This window comes from Staurois parvus, unplaced genomic scaffold, assembly GCF_062004578.1.
Source record: "Staurois parvus isolate SC_StPar_1 unplaced genomic scaffold, SC_StPar_1.0 ptg000092l, whole genome shotgun sequence".
NCBI classification, from domain to species: Eukaryota; Metazoa; Chordata; class Amphibia; order Anura; family Ranidae; genus Staurois; species Staurois parvus.
The window spans coordinates 667,048-682,096 of NW_028317888.1; positions in this window are offsets into that span (position 1 = coordinate 667,048).

Consider the following 15,049-nt stretch of genomic DNA (forward strand, 5'->3'; position numbering starts at 1 on the left):
CATCAAATTACTGTATTCAGCACTGTGGCACTCCCACACCCACCAATTTCCCTGTGTGCCTCTCAGTTCAGCCTACATCAGATGCCAGTCATTCCGTTCCCCCTGCCTACCACCATTTCCTTGATGTATTTGATAAAGAGAAAGCTGACACTTTACCATCTCATCAATCATATTATTGTCCTATTGAGCAGCTTCCAGGGGCAGTCAATATTTGCCAACGTTTATCAGAAGTTCATCAAGGGCTTCTCAACCATTATAGCCCCCATTACCCAACTCACTAGCCAGCATACACATTTTCTCTGGAGCCAAGAAGCACAGACAGCCTTCGAGCAGTTAAAAAAGCAGTTCACTTCTGCTCCTGTATTACAACACCCAGAGCCAACACTTCCTTCATCCTGGAGGTAGAAGCATCGGAGGTGGCTACAGGAGCCAAGGCCCAAAAGCTCTGCTCCATCAGGTAGCGTTTTGCTCTAAGAAACTAAGCCAAGCTGAAAGGCACTACGACATAGGCAACAGGGAACTTTTGGAGATCAAAATGGCGTTCAAAGAATGGAGGTACCTTTTGGAAGGAGCTAGTCACTCAATCATGATCTTCACAGTTCATAAGAATCTAGAATATTTAAGATCTGCCAAGCGCCTAAGACCGCAGCAAGCTAGATGGGTCCTATATTTCTCCATCTTCAATTTTCACATGACCTACCGCTCAGGATCCAAGAATGGGAAAGCAGATGCTCTATCACGTATGTTCCCAGATTCAGTTGAAACTTTGCCCCTGATACCATCCTGTCGGCCCAAAATGTTTTGTTGATTCAGCCCAGTCTGAAGCTTTTGATTGAACAGGCATCTGCATGGTGTGCCGTACCTGAGCAGAACTCATTAAGAAGGCAGGATGGCTTGCTGTGGCACCAGGATAAGATCTTTGTACCTCAGGAGGTAAGATCCCAAGTTTTCAAGACATTCCACGACCATCAACTGGCTGAAAAACAATGGACCTGATCCAGCGATCGTTTTGATGGCCCAACTTATGTCAGGACTGCAGAACTTAAGTAAATCCTGCACAGTATGTCTACGTAGCAAGGGAGACAAAGCCAAGGCATGGGGGTTTCTGAGGCCCCAATCCATTCCTAATTGTCCCTGGGGAATTATCACAATGGACTTTATTGTACACTTGCCGCCCTCTGAGGGGTTTGCTACCATCCTAGTAGTGATAGATCGGCTATCCAAGATGGCCCACTTTCTGCCAATGATAGGAACTCCGTCGGTGCCTGAGACGGCACATATTTTTATTAAGGAAATCGTTAGGCTACACGAACTGCCCAGCAATATCGTGTCTGACCGAGGGGTTCAATTTACCTCCAGGTTCTGGAGAGCCTTATGTAAAACCTTGAAAGTGGAACTCTGCCTATCATCGGCCTACCACCCTCAAAGTAATGGACAAACTGAACAAACTAACCAAACGTTACTATGGAGGGAAAGGACGGACATGACTATGGAGGAAGAGGACGGGCATGACTATGGAGGGAGAGGGTGGAAGTGACTATGGAGGAAGAGGACGGGCATGACTATGGAGGGAGAAAGTGGAAGTGACTATGGAGGAAGAGGACGGGATGACTATGGAGGGAGAGGGTGGAAGTGACTATGGAGGAAGAGGACGGGCATGACTATGGAGGGAGAGGACGGACGTGACTATGGAGGAAGAGGAAGGACATGACTATGGAGGCAGAGGACAGACGTGACACTATGGAAGAAGAGGACGGACGTGACTATGGAGGGAGAGGACGGACATGACTATGGAGGAAGAGGACGGGCATGACTATGGAGGGAGAGGGTGGAAGTGACTATGGAGGAAGAGGACGGGATGACTATGGAGGGAGAGGGTGGAAGTGACTATGAAGGAAGAGGACGGGCATGACTATGGAGGGAGAGGACGGACGTGATTATGGAGGAAGAGGATGGACGTGACTATGGAGGAAGAGGACGGACATGACGGGGGGGGGGGGTTACTGGGTGTAAATAGGAAATAACATCTTATTACCTCCTCTGCTGCCACTTCCACCAACGTCTCCTCTCTGCTTCCTGTCTGCACTTGACATCACTTCCTGTCTGTACCTGACATCACTTCCTGTCTGTGCCTGACATCACTTCCTGTCTGCATTCCATAGAGACTTCCTGTGTGAGTATAGGTGAGATCCCCACCTTGTGGAGTTCAGAGGAACTGCAGCCCCGAGATCCATCCCATAATCCCCCTTCCTGTATAATATGTACCTTACAGGGATACTACGGGAGATGAAACATTACTGAATAAAGGAAGAAGAAATAAATGTAACTCTTATGTAACCAACTGTTCAACAAACATCTCTTATTACATATAGAAAAGTCTTACAAACACAGAACACAAAATACAAATGTATAGCTAATGAGAGCGATCCCGCCAAACCTGATCCTTCTGGGGGGGACAATGCAAAATATATATCAATCCACTCATAATGACATCATCTTCTGGGAGTGTCTGCACATCCATCCATTTCACACACATTTCATTGTCTCAGCAGATCTCCTGCAGCCTATTAGCACCCATTTCCCTTTCTATGTCTCAGCAGATCTCCTGCAGCCTATTAGCTCCCATTTCCCTTTCTATGTCTCAGCGGATCTCCTGCAGCCTATTAGCGCCCATTTCCCTCTTTATGTCTCAGCGGATCTCCTGCAGCCTATTAGCACCCATTTTCCTCTTTATGTCTCAGCAGATCTCCTGCAGCCTATTAGCTCCCATTTCCCTCTTTATGTCTCGGCAGATCTCCCGCAGCCTATTAGCTCCCATTTCCCTCTCTATGTCTCGGCAGATCTCCCGCAGCCTATTAGCTCCCATTTCCCTCTCTATGTCTCGGCAGATCTTCCGCAGCCTATTAGCTTCCATTTCCCTCTCTATGTCTCAGCGGATCTCCTGCAGCCTATTAGCTCCCATTTCCCTCTCTATGTCTCAGCAGATCTCCTGCAGCCTATTAGCTCCCATTTCCCTCTTTATGTCTCAGCAGATCTCCTGCAGCCTATTAGCTCCCATTTCCCTTTCTATGTGTCTGTACTCTGTGGGGGTGGGACTTGGGAGAATAAGACTCTGTGGGGGCGGGACTTGGTGAGCAGTACTCTGTGGAGGCGGGACTTGGTGAGAAGTACTCTGTGGGGGCGGGATTATGATTAGATTTACTATTCCATTCATTTTCTGCTCATATAAAGATGGAATTCAGATATAAAGACGGGAAGTATGGAGCAGAGAAATGAATAGACCTCCCAGCAATGTTATTACCAGGCTGCAGCTAGGGGGAGCTCTAATGTCACCCCAGCAGAGGGATCCCATCTAGCCCACATTAACCCTCTCACTGCCAGAGCTGGTTTTGCAGTGTGTAGGAGTCTGGGATGCGTTTTGTTGAGGTGGGGGAGGGGTTATGAATTGTTTCCATTCTCACTGTAGAATGTGCTGCAACAAAAGTGACATGAAGGCTCCTCCCACACTGATCTGCGGGACACGTATGACTTTTTGCTGCATTTCTGCCATGTTTTTACCGTGTTTGCATTGCACTTCTTAAAGATCATGTGACTCAAAATCCGCACCAAACCCTCACCGTGGGGGCATTGTTGGTTTGTTCTGCGGCGGTTTCCATTGATTTCAATGGGGAGGGGCGTTCTTGGAGCGTTTTTTTATCACCCCAAACCTGCACTAAAGATGCAACAAGCAGGACTTTGAAAAATGCAGCGGCCCCGCATCGGCTGAGTGTGAAGAGTTCTAGGAATACACGGTCACATGATGTTCTTCTACTAACACAAACCTGGGAGAACACCGGATGGGGTGACAGCAGAGTGACCGATAATGACACACATTGAGCTGCCGATAAAACTTCATTTCCAGAGTCCCCCCACAATACAGGAGGGGGCGCTACGTACTGTGGGGTCTGGGGGAAGGAATCCGGGAGGGAAATGTCATCTGCAGAACATTTCATACTCTGCTCTAGATTTATAAATGTCAGCGACGTGCGATGATTGACACCCCCTTACCCAGATAATGGGGACTTGTAATCTGACAGATTCACACAGGAATTGTTCATTGCTGAAGGAGCCCCGAGAAACCTTTGGAGTAACCCTGACTGAGAAAGGCTGGACTAGGCAGTCATATATTTCTGTCCCCCTTGGTGGGAGTGGAGGTGACCCCTCTATAAGGATCTACAGTCCATACACACCCAGCACAAGGCCGGGGTCACACTACCAGACGCTTCTCGGGGCTGCAGTTCCTCTGAGCTCCACAAGGTGGGGATCTCACTTCTACCCAGACAGGAAGTCTCTATGGAAGACAGACAGGAAGTGATGTCAGGGACAGACAGGAAGTGATGTAATGTACACACAGGAAGTTCTGGGTGAGAAGTGAGGCAGCAGGAAGCAGAGAGGAGACATTGGTGGAAGTGGCAGCAGAGGAGGTAATAAGATGTAATTATTATTATTATTCAGGATTTATGGCGCCAACAGTTTGCTCAGCACTTTACAATATAACGGGAGACAATACAGATCAATACAAGAGGGATTTGAGTGCCTGCTCCTTGGAGCTTACAATCTAGGAGATTTCCTATTTGCACCCAGTAACCCCCCCATCATGTCCATCCTCTTCCTCCATAGTCATGTCCATCCTCTTCCTCTATAGTCATGTCTGTCCTCTTCCTCCATAGTCATGTCCGTCCTCCATAGTCACTGTGACGTCTTTTATCTCCAGCAGATGATGATACACACATATATAGTGTGGGAACCCAGATTAACCCCTTCAGGGGCAGAACATTCCCCCACTTCCGGGGCCGGAACATTCTCCTCATTGTGGAGAGGTGTCACCTTCTCACCTCATCAGTCTATACTAATGGATTATATCACTTTTATAAGTTGCGGTGGATGGAGAATCCTAAAATATCACACTGACCTCACAGCTCCTCCTCCCAATGTTCCTCCATCCAGAGTCTATATGTCCTATGACATCACACTAACCTCACAGCTTCTCCTCCCAATTTCCCTCCATCCAGAGTCTATATGTCCTATGACATCACACTGACCTCACAGCTCCTCCCAATGTCCTTCCATCCAGAGTCAGAGAATCCTATGACATCACAGTGACCTCACAGCTCCTCCTCCTAATGTCCCTCTAGGAATGACCAATAAAATAAAATTACATCATATAGCGGGGTCTCCAAACTTTGTAAACAAAGGGCCAGTTTACTGTCTTCAGATTTCAGGGGGTCTGACTGTGGACAGTGATAGTAGAAAACATCCTGGCATCAGTGGGAGTAAACAGTGTCCCATCATTGGTGTCATTGGGGGACTAGTGACCTGTGGTTGATGTCAGTGGAAGGAATAGTGCCCCATCGGTGGTATTGGTGGGGGGGAGATAGTGATCTATTGTTGGTGTAAGAGTCAGAAATGATGCCCCATCATTGGTGTCAATGGGGGGAATAGTGCCCCAGGGGCTAGATAAAGGCAAGCAAAGGGCTGTTTCCGGCCCTCGGCTGCAGTTTCAAGCCGTGTTCATTTTGTTGACTAAACTATTTGAGTCAACTAAAATACGACTAAAACTAAAATAATTCAGATGACTAAAATGTATTGTAGACCAAAGACTGACAAATCCTAAATCGAAGTTTGGCATCAAAACTGGTTTGTAGGTAACTGGCATCAGGGACAGGAGAGCTAGAAAAGGACATAAATGAAGATATCTGGGAAAGGATGGAACTGAAGGCTAACATAGCAGAAACAACAAGACTGGATGGCCCCGTGGGGTTACCATGGGAACTGTGACATCACCATCACTGACATGGAACAGATGGAATTAAAAATGTATTAGACATAAAGGAATGATCTCCTAGATTGTCAGCTCTAACAAGCCGGCCCTCTGCTTCCTCTGCTACCAAATTGTATTGTAACTGTAATGTCTGCCTTCATTCTGTACAGCGCTGAGCACACTGTTGGCGCCATATAAATCCTGTATAATAATTTGGCTCCTTTCTTCTTATTCTATAGTCTTAGGATGTGGGGGACCCTTGGCATCCTCATAAGCAAATCAGAACTGTAGATCCTGTGTTGTGTTATGACGTCAGAATTCCTTATACCCTGCGTAGTGTGGGGGTCCTGTGGGGGGAATTATACCTCAGCCTGAAGTGGGGCTTTAATAAAATGGAGACCTGAATAGAGAGGTGAGGAGGATTCTGGGAATATCATTTGATGTGACTATTTGTGTTCAGATGTAGAGTTTTCCTCCTGTGAAGTCTGGAGATCATATGACATCACATTGCCTCCACCTCCCTCCCTGATAGAAGAGAGAAAGAAGAAGAAGATTCTAGAAGTCACCAGAGAGATCACTGAGCTGCTGACAGGAGAGGTGAGCGGTGCCGGGAATTCTGGGACATTCTCCAGTAACAGACAAGGGATGTGTCTGGATGGTGACTGTATCATTGTGTGTGTCAGGTTCCTATAAGGTGTCAGGGTGTCACTGTCTATTTCTCCATGGAGGAGTGGGAGTATTTAGAAGGACACAAGGATCTCTACAAGGACGTCATGATGGACAATCAGCCGCCCCTCACATCACCGGGTAAGAGGAGACTTTATTGTAAAGGAGAGAGCAGTACGGAGGATCCACCTAGATCCCCCATCATCTGATAAACACATAGAAACAATGGATTCAGTCAGTGTGTGTGTTTCCTACAGATGGATCCAGTCATGGGAACCCACCAGAGAGATGTCCCCGTCCTCTGTATTCCCGGGATTCCACACAGGAAGGTCACACCATCCCTCACCATCATCAGGTAGATGATGACAATTATTGGTAGTTGTGATTTATACACAGCATGTTTGTTACAATGAATGTTTTATTATATCTTTCAGAGTGGAATCCTCGGGGATGATAATATTGATGTTAAAGAAGAGTATAAAGAGGAGGATGAGGAGTATGGAGTGATGGAGGAGTTTTCAGAAGGACACAAGGATATGATGGAGCCACCTAATACCAGGAACCCACCAGAGAGATGTCCCCGTCCTCTGTATTCCCGGGATTCCACACAGGAAGATCACACCATCCCTCACTATTACAAGGTTGGTGGGATGGAGCATCTAGAACATGGACTTGTAAAGATGATGTGTGGATTGTTTATGTGACCTTACATTTTACAGATGATATTCTCTCTCATTTCCTTGATTTAGAGTGGAGATCCAATCGATATAGAATTTGAGGTGAAAGCAGAAGAAGAAGAGGCGTATGTGAGGGATGATCAGCAGTCTATGGAGGAGGATGGAATAACGGGGACATTTATAGAGGAGGACACTCCTACAGAGATCAGCACAGGTGGGTCATGAACACTAAATCCATTCCTCCACCCATACTGCTCACTGATTGGTCCAGAGTAGGGCGGGGACTGGGTGATATCAGCCTGTAATCCCCTGGTCACTTTCCTGAGCTGTGTTCCCCGTCCTGTATTCCTGGATTTCTCTTCCAGGGGACCTTCTCTGTTATCTGCTGGCTGTGCCGGGTGGAGGGATATGTCTGTAGTGTCTCAGACCCAAGTCACTGAGTGCAGTCTCAGGAGATGGGAGGCAGCGGTGTGGGACCTACATAGTTACATAGTTAGTCTGGCTGAAAAAAGACATTCCATCTAGTTGTACCATTAAAAATAAAAGTTATAATCCGACACCCACAGTTGATCCACCAGAAGCCAAAAACCCAGCAAAGCACGATCCGATCTCCTCCTGCAGGGGAAAAAATTCCTTCCTGACCCCCCGAGAGGCAATCGGATATTGCCTGGATCAACTTTCTCTATAAATGTTATATCCAGTTATATTCTGTGTATCCAAGAAAAGATCCAGAACTTTCCTACAGCAATCCCCCCTTATGTATTATACATGGAGATCATATCCCCCTTATATATTATACATGGAGATCATATCCCCCCTTATGTATTATACATGGAGATCATATCCCCCCTTATGTATTATACATGGAGATCACATCCCCCCCTTATGTATTATACATGGAGATCATATCCCCCCTTATGTATTATACATGGAGATCATATCCCCCCTTATGTATTATACATGGAGATCATATCCCCCCTTATGTATTATACATGGAGATCATATCCCCCCCTTATGTATTATACATGGAGATCATATCCCCCCTTATGTATTTTACATGGAGATCATATCCCCCTTATGTATTATACATGGAGATCATATCCCCCCTTATGTATTATACATGGAGATCACATCCCCCCCTTATGTATTATACATGGAGATCATATCCCCCCTTATGTATTATACATGGAGATCATATCCCCCTTATGTATTATACATGGAGATCATATCCCCTCTTATGTATTATACATGGAGATCATATCCCCTCTTATGTATTATACACGGAGATCATATCCCCCCTTATGTATTATACACGGAGATCATATCCCCCCTCATGTATTATACACGGAGATCATATCCCCCCTTATGTATTATACATGGAGATCATATCCCTCCTTATGTATTATACATGGAGATCATATCCCCCCTTATGTATTATATACGGAGATCATATCCCCCCTTATGTATTATACACGGAGATCATATCCCCCCTTATGTATTATACACGGAGATCATATCCCCCCTCATGTATTATACACGGAGATCATATCCCCCCTTATGTATTATACATGGAGATCATATCCCCCTTATGTATTATACATGGAGATCATACCCCCCCTTATGTATTATACATGGAGATCATATCCCCCTTATGTATAATACATGGAGATCATATCCCCCCCTTATGTATTATACATGGAGATCATATCCCCCTTATGTATTATAAATGGTGATCATATCCCCCCTTATGTATTATACATGGAGATCATATCCCCCCTGATGTATTATACATGGAGATCATATCCCCCTTATGTATTATACATGGAGATCATATCCCCCCCTTATGTATTATACATGGAGATCATATCCCCCTTTATGTATTATACATGGAGATCATATCCCCCCTTATGTATTATACATGGAGATCATATCCCCCTTATGTATTATACATGGAGATCATATCCCCACCCCTTATGTATTATACATGGAGATCATATCCCCCTTATGTATTATACATGGAGATCATACTCCCCCTTATGTATTATACATTCAGATCATATCCCCCCTTATGTATTATACATGGAGATCATATCCCCCCTTATGTATAATACATGGAGATCATATCCCCCCTTATGTATTATACATGGAGATCATATCCCCCTTATGTATAATACATGGAGATCATATCCCCCCCTTATGTATTATACATGGAGATCATATCCCCCTTATGTATTATAAATGGTGATCATATCCCCCCTTATGTATTATACATGGAGATCATATCCCCCCTGATGTATTATACATGGAGATCATATCCCCCTTATGTATTATACATGGAGATCATATCCCCCCCTTATGTATTATACATGGAGATCATATCCCCCTTTATGTATTATACATGGAGATCATATCCCCACCCCTTATGTATTATACATGGAGATCATATCCCCCTTATGTATTATACATGGAGATCATACTCCCCCTTATGTATTATACATTCAGATCATATCCCCCCTTATGTAATATACATGGAGATCATATCCCCCCTTATGTATAATACATGGAGATCATATCCCCCCTTATGTATTATACATGGAGATCATATCCCCCTTATGTATTATAAATGGTGATCATATCCCCCCTTATGTATTATACATGGAGATCATATCCCCCCTGATGTATTATACATGGAGATCATATCCCCCTTATGTATTATACATGGAGATCATATCCCCCCCTTATGTATTATACATGGAGATCATATCCCCCTTTATGTATTATACATGGAGATCATATCCCCACCCCTTATGTATTATACATGGAGATCATATCCCCCTTATGTATTATACATGGAGATCATACTCCCCCTTATGTATTATACATTCAGATCATATCCCCCCTTATGTATTATACATGGAGATCATATCCCCCCTTATGTATAATACATGGAGATCATATCCCCCCTTATGTATTATACATGGAGATCATATCCCCCTTATGTATTATAAATGGTGATCATATCCCCCCTGATGTATTATACATGGAGATCATATCCCCCCTGATGTATTATACATGGAGATCATATCCCCCTTATGTATTATACATGGAGATCATATCCCCCCCTTATGTATTATACATGGAGATCATATCCCCCTTTATGTATTATACATGGAGATCATATCCCCACCCCTTATGTATTATACATGGAGATCATATCCCCCTTATATATTATACATGGAGATCATACTCCCCCTTATGTATTATACATGGAGATCATATCCCCCTTATGTATTATACATTCAGATCATATCCCCCCTTATGTATTATACATGGAGATCATATCCCCCCTTATGTATTATACATGGAGATCATATCCCCCCTTATGTATTATACATGGAGATCATATCCCCCCCCTTATGTTTTATACATGGAGATCATATCCCCCCTTATGTATTATACATGGAGATCATATCCCCCTTATATATTATACATGGAGATCATATACCCCCTTATGTATTATACATGGAGATCATATCCCCCTTATGTATTATACATGGAGATCATATCCCCCCCCTTATGTATTATACATGGAGATCATATCCCCCTTATGTATTATACATGGAGATCCTATCCCCCTTATGTATTATACATGGAGATCATATCCCCCCTTATGTATTATACATGGAGGTCATACCCCCCCCCCTTATGTATTATACATGGAGATCATATCCCCCCTTATGTATTATACATGGAGGTCATACCCCCCCTTATGTATTATACATGGAGATCATATCCCCCCTTATGTATTATACATGGAGATCAGATCCCCCCTTATGTATTATACATGGAGATCATATCCCCCTTATGTATTATACATGGAGATCATATCCCCCCTTATGTATTATACATGGAAATCATATCCCCCCCTTATGTATTATACATGGAGATCATATCCCCCCTTATGTATTATACATGGAGATCATATCCCCCCCTTATGTATTATACATGGAGATCATATCCCCCCCTTATGTATTATACATGGAGATCATATCCCCACCCCTTATGTATTATACATGGAGATCATATCCCCACCCCTTATGTATTATACATGGAGATCATATCCCCCTTATGTATTATACATGGAGATCATATCCCCCCTTATGTATTATACATGGAGATCATATCCCCCCTTATGTATTATACATGGAGATCACATCCCCCCCTTATGTATTATACATGGAGATCATATCCCCCCTTATGTATTATACATGGAGATCATATCCCCCTTATGTATTATACATGGAGATCATATCCCCTCTTATGTATTATACATGGAGATCATATCCCCTCTTATGTATTATACATGGAGATCATATCCCCCCTTATGTATTATACATGGAGATCATATCCCCCTTATGTATTATACATGGAGATCATATTCCCCTTATGTATTATACATGGAGATCATATCCCCCCTTATGTATTATACATGGAGATCATATCCCCCCCTTATGTATTATACATGGAGATCATATCCCCCCTTATGTATTATACATGGAGATCATATCCCCCCTTATGTATTATACATGGAGATCATATCCCCCCTTATGTATTATACATGGAGATCATATCCCTCCTTATGTATTATACATGGAGATCATATCCCCCCCCTTATGCATTATACATGGAGATCATATCCCCCCCTTATGTATTATACATGGAGATCATATCCCCCCTTATGTATTATACATGGAGATCATATCCCCCTTATGTATTATACATGGAGATCATATCCCCCCTTATGTATTATATACGGAGATCATATCCCCCCTTATGTATTATACACGGAGATCATATCCCCCCTTATGTATTATACACGGAGATCATATCCCCCCTCATGTATTATACACGGAGATCATATCCCCCCTTATGTATTATACATGGAGATCATATCCCCCTTATGTATTATACATGGAGATCATATCCCCCCTTATGTATTATATACGGAGATCATATCCCCCCTTATGTATTATACACGGAGATCATATCCCCCCTTATGTATTATACACGGAGATCATATCCCCCCTCATGTATTATACACGGAGATCATATCCCCCCTTATGTATTATACATGGAGATCATATCCCCCTTATGTATTATACATGGAGATCATATCCCCACCCCTTATGTATTATACATGGAGATCATATCCCCCTTATGTATTATACATGGAGATCATACTCCCCCTTATGTATTATACATTCAGATCATATCCCCCCTTATGTATTATACATGGAGATCATATCCCCCCTTATGTATAATACATGGAGATCATATCCCCCCTTATGTATTATACATGGAGATGATATCCCCCCCTTATGTATTATACATGGAGATCATATCCCCCTTATGTATTATAAATGGTGATCATATCCCCCCTTATGTATTATACATGGAGATCATATCCCCCCTGATGTATTATACATGGAGATCATATCCCCCTTATGTATTATACATGGAGATCATATCCCCCCCTTATGTATTATACATGGAGATCATATCCCCCTTTATGTATTATACATGGAGATCATATCCCCCCTTATGTATTATACATGGAGATCATATCCCCCTTATGTATTATACATGGAGATCATACTCCCCCTTATGTATTATACATTCAGATCATATCCCCCCTTATGTATTATACATGGAGATTATATCCCCCATTATGTATAATACATGGAGATCATATCCCCCCTTATGTATTATACATGGAGATCATATCCCCCCTTATGTATTATAAATGGTGATCATATCCCCCCTTATGTATTATACATGGAGATCATATCCCCCCTGATGTATTATACATGGAGATCATATCCCCCTTATGTATTATACATGGAGATCATATCCCCCCCTTATGTATTATACATGGAGATCATATCCCCCTTTATGTATTATACATGGAGATCATATCCCCACCCCTTATGTATTATACATGGAGATCATATCCCCCTTATGTATTATACATGGAGATCATACTCCCCCTTATGTATTATACATTCAGATCATATCCCCCCTTATGTATTATACATGGAGATCATATCCCCCCTTATGTATAATACATGGAGATCATATCCCCCCTTATGTATTATACATGGAGATCATATCCCCCTTATGTATTATAAATGGTGATCATATCCCCCCTTATGTATTATACATGGAGATCATATCCCCCCTGATGTATTATACATGGAGATCATATCCCCCTTATGTATTATACATGGAGATCATATCCCCCCCTTATGTATTATACATGGAGATCATATCCCCCTTTATGTATTATACATGGAGATCATATCCCCACCCCTTATGTATTATACATGGAGATCATATCCCCCTTATGTATTATACATGGAGATCATACTCCCCCTTATGTATTATACATGGAGATCATATCCCCCTTATGTATTATACATTCAGATCATATCCCCCCTTATGTATTATACATGGAGATCATACCCCCCCCTTATGTATTATACATGGAGATCATATCCCCCTTATGTATAATACATGGAGATCATATCCCCCCCTTATGTATTATACATGGAGATCATATCCCCCTTATGTATTATAAATGGTGATCATATCCCCCCTTATGTATTATACATGGAGATCATATCCCCCCTGATGTATTATACATGGAGATCATATCCCCCTTATGTATTATACATGGAGATCATATCCCCCCCTTATGTATTATACATGGAGATCATATCCCCCTTTATGTATTATACATGGAGATCATATCCCCACCCCTTATGTATTATACATGGAGATCATATCCCCCTTATGTATTATACATGGAGATAATACTCCCCCTTATGTATTATACATTCAGATCATATCCCCCCTTATGTATTATACATGGAGATCATATCCCCCCTTATGTATAATACATGGAGATCATATCCCCCCTTATGTATTATACATGGAGATCATATCCCCCTTATATATTATACATGGAGATCATATCCCCCCTTATGTATTATACATGGAGATCATATCCCCCTTATGTATTATACATGGAGATCATACTCCCCCTTATGTATTATACATGGAGATCATATCCCCCTTATATATTATACATGGAGATCATATCCCCCCTTATATATTATACATGGAGATCATATCCCCCCTTATGTATTATACATGGAGATCATATCCCCCCTTATGTATTATACATTCAGATCATATCCCCCCTTATGTATTATACATGGAGATCATATCCCCCCTTATGTATTATACATGGAGATCATATCCCCCCTTATGTATTATACATGGAGATCATATCCCCCCTTATGTATTATACATGGAGATCATATCCCCCCCCTTATGTTTTATACATGGAGATCATATCCCCCCTTATGTATTATACATGGAGATCATATCCCCCTTATATATTATACATGGAGATCATATACCCCCTTATGTATTATACATGGAGATCATATCCCCCTTATGTATTATACTGGAGATCATATCCCCCCCCTTATGTATTATACATGGAGATCATATCACCCTTATGTTTTATACATGGAGATCCTATCCCCCTTATGTATTATACATGGAGATCATATCCCTCCTTATGTATTATACATGGAGGTCATACCCCCCCCTTATGTATTATACATGGAGATCATATCCCCCCTTATGTATTATACATGGAGGTCATACCCCCCCTTATGTATTATACATGGAGATCATATCCCCCCTTATGTATTATACATGGAGATCATATCCCCACCCCTTATGTATTATACATGGAGATCATATCCCCCTTATGTATTATACATGGAGATCATATCCCCCCTTATGTATTATACATGGAGATCATATCCCCCCC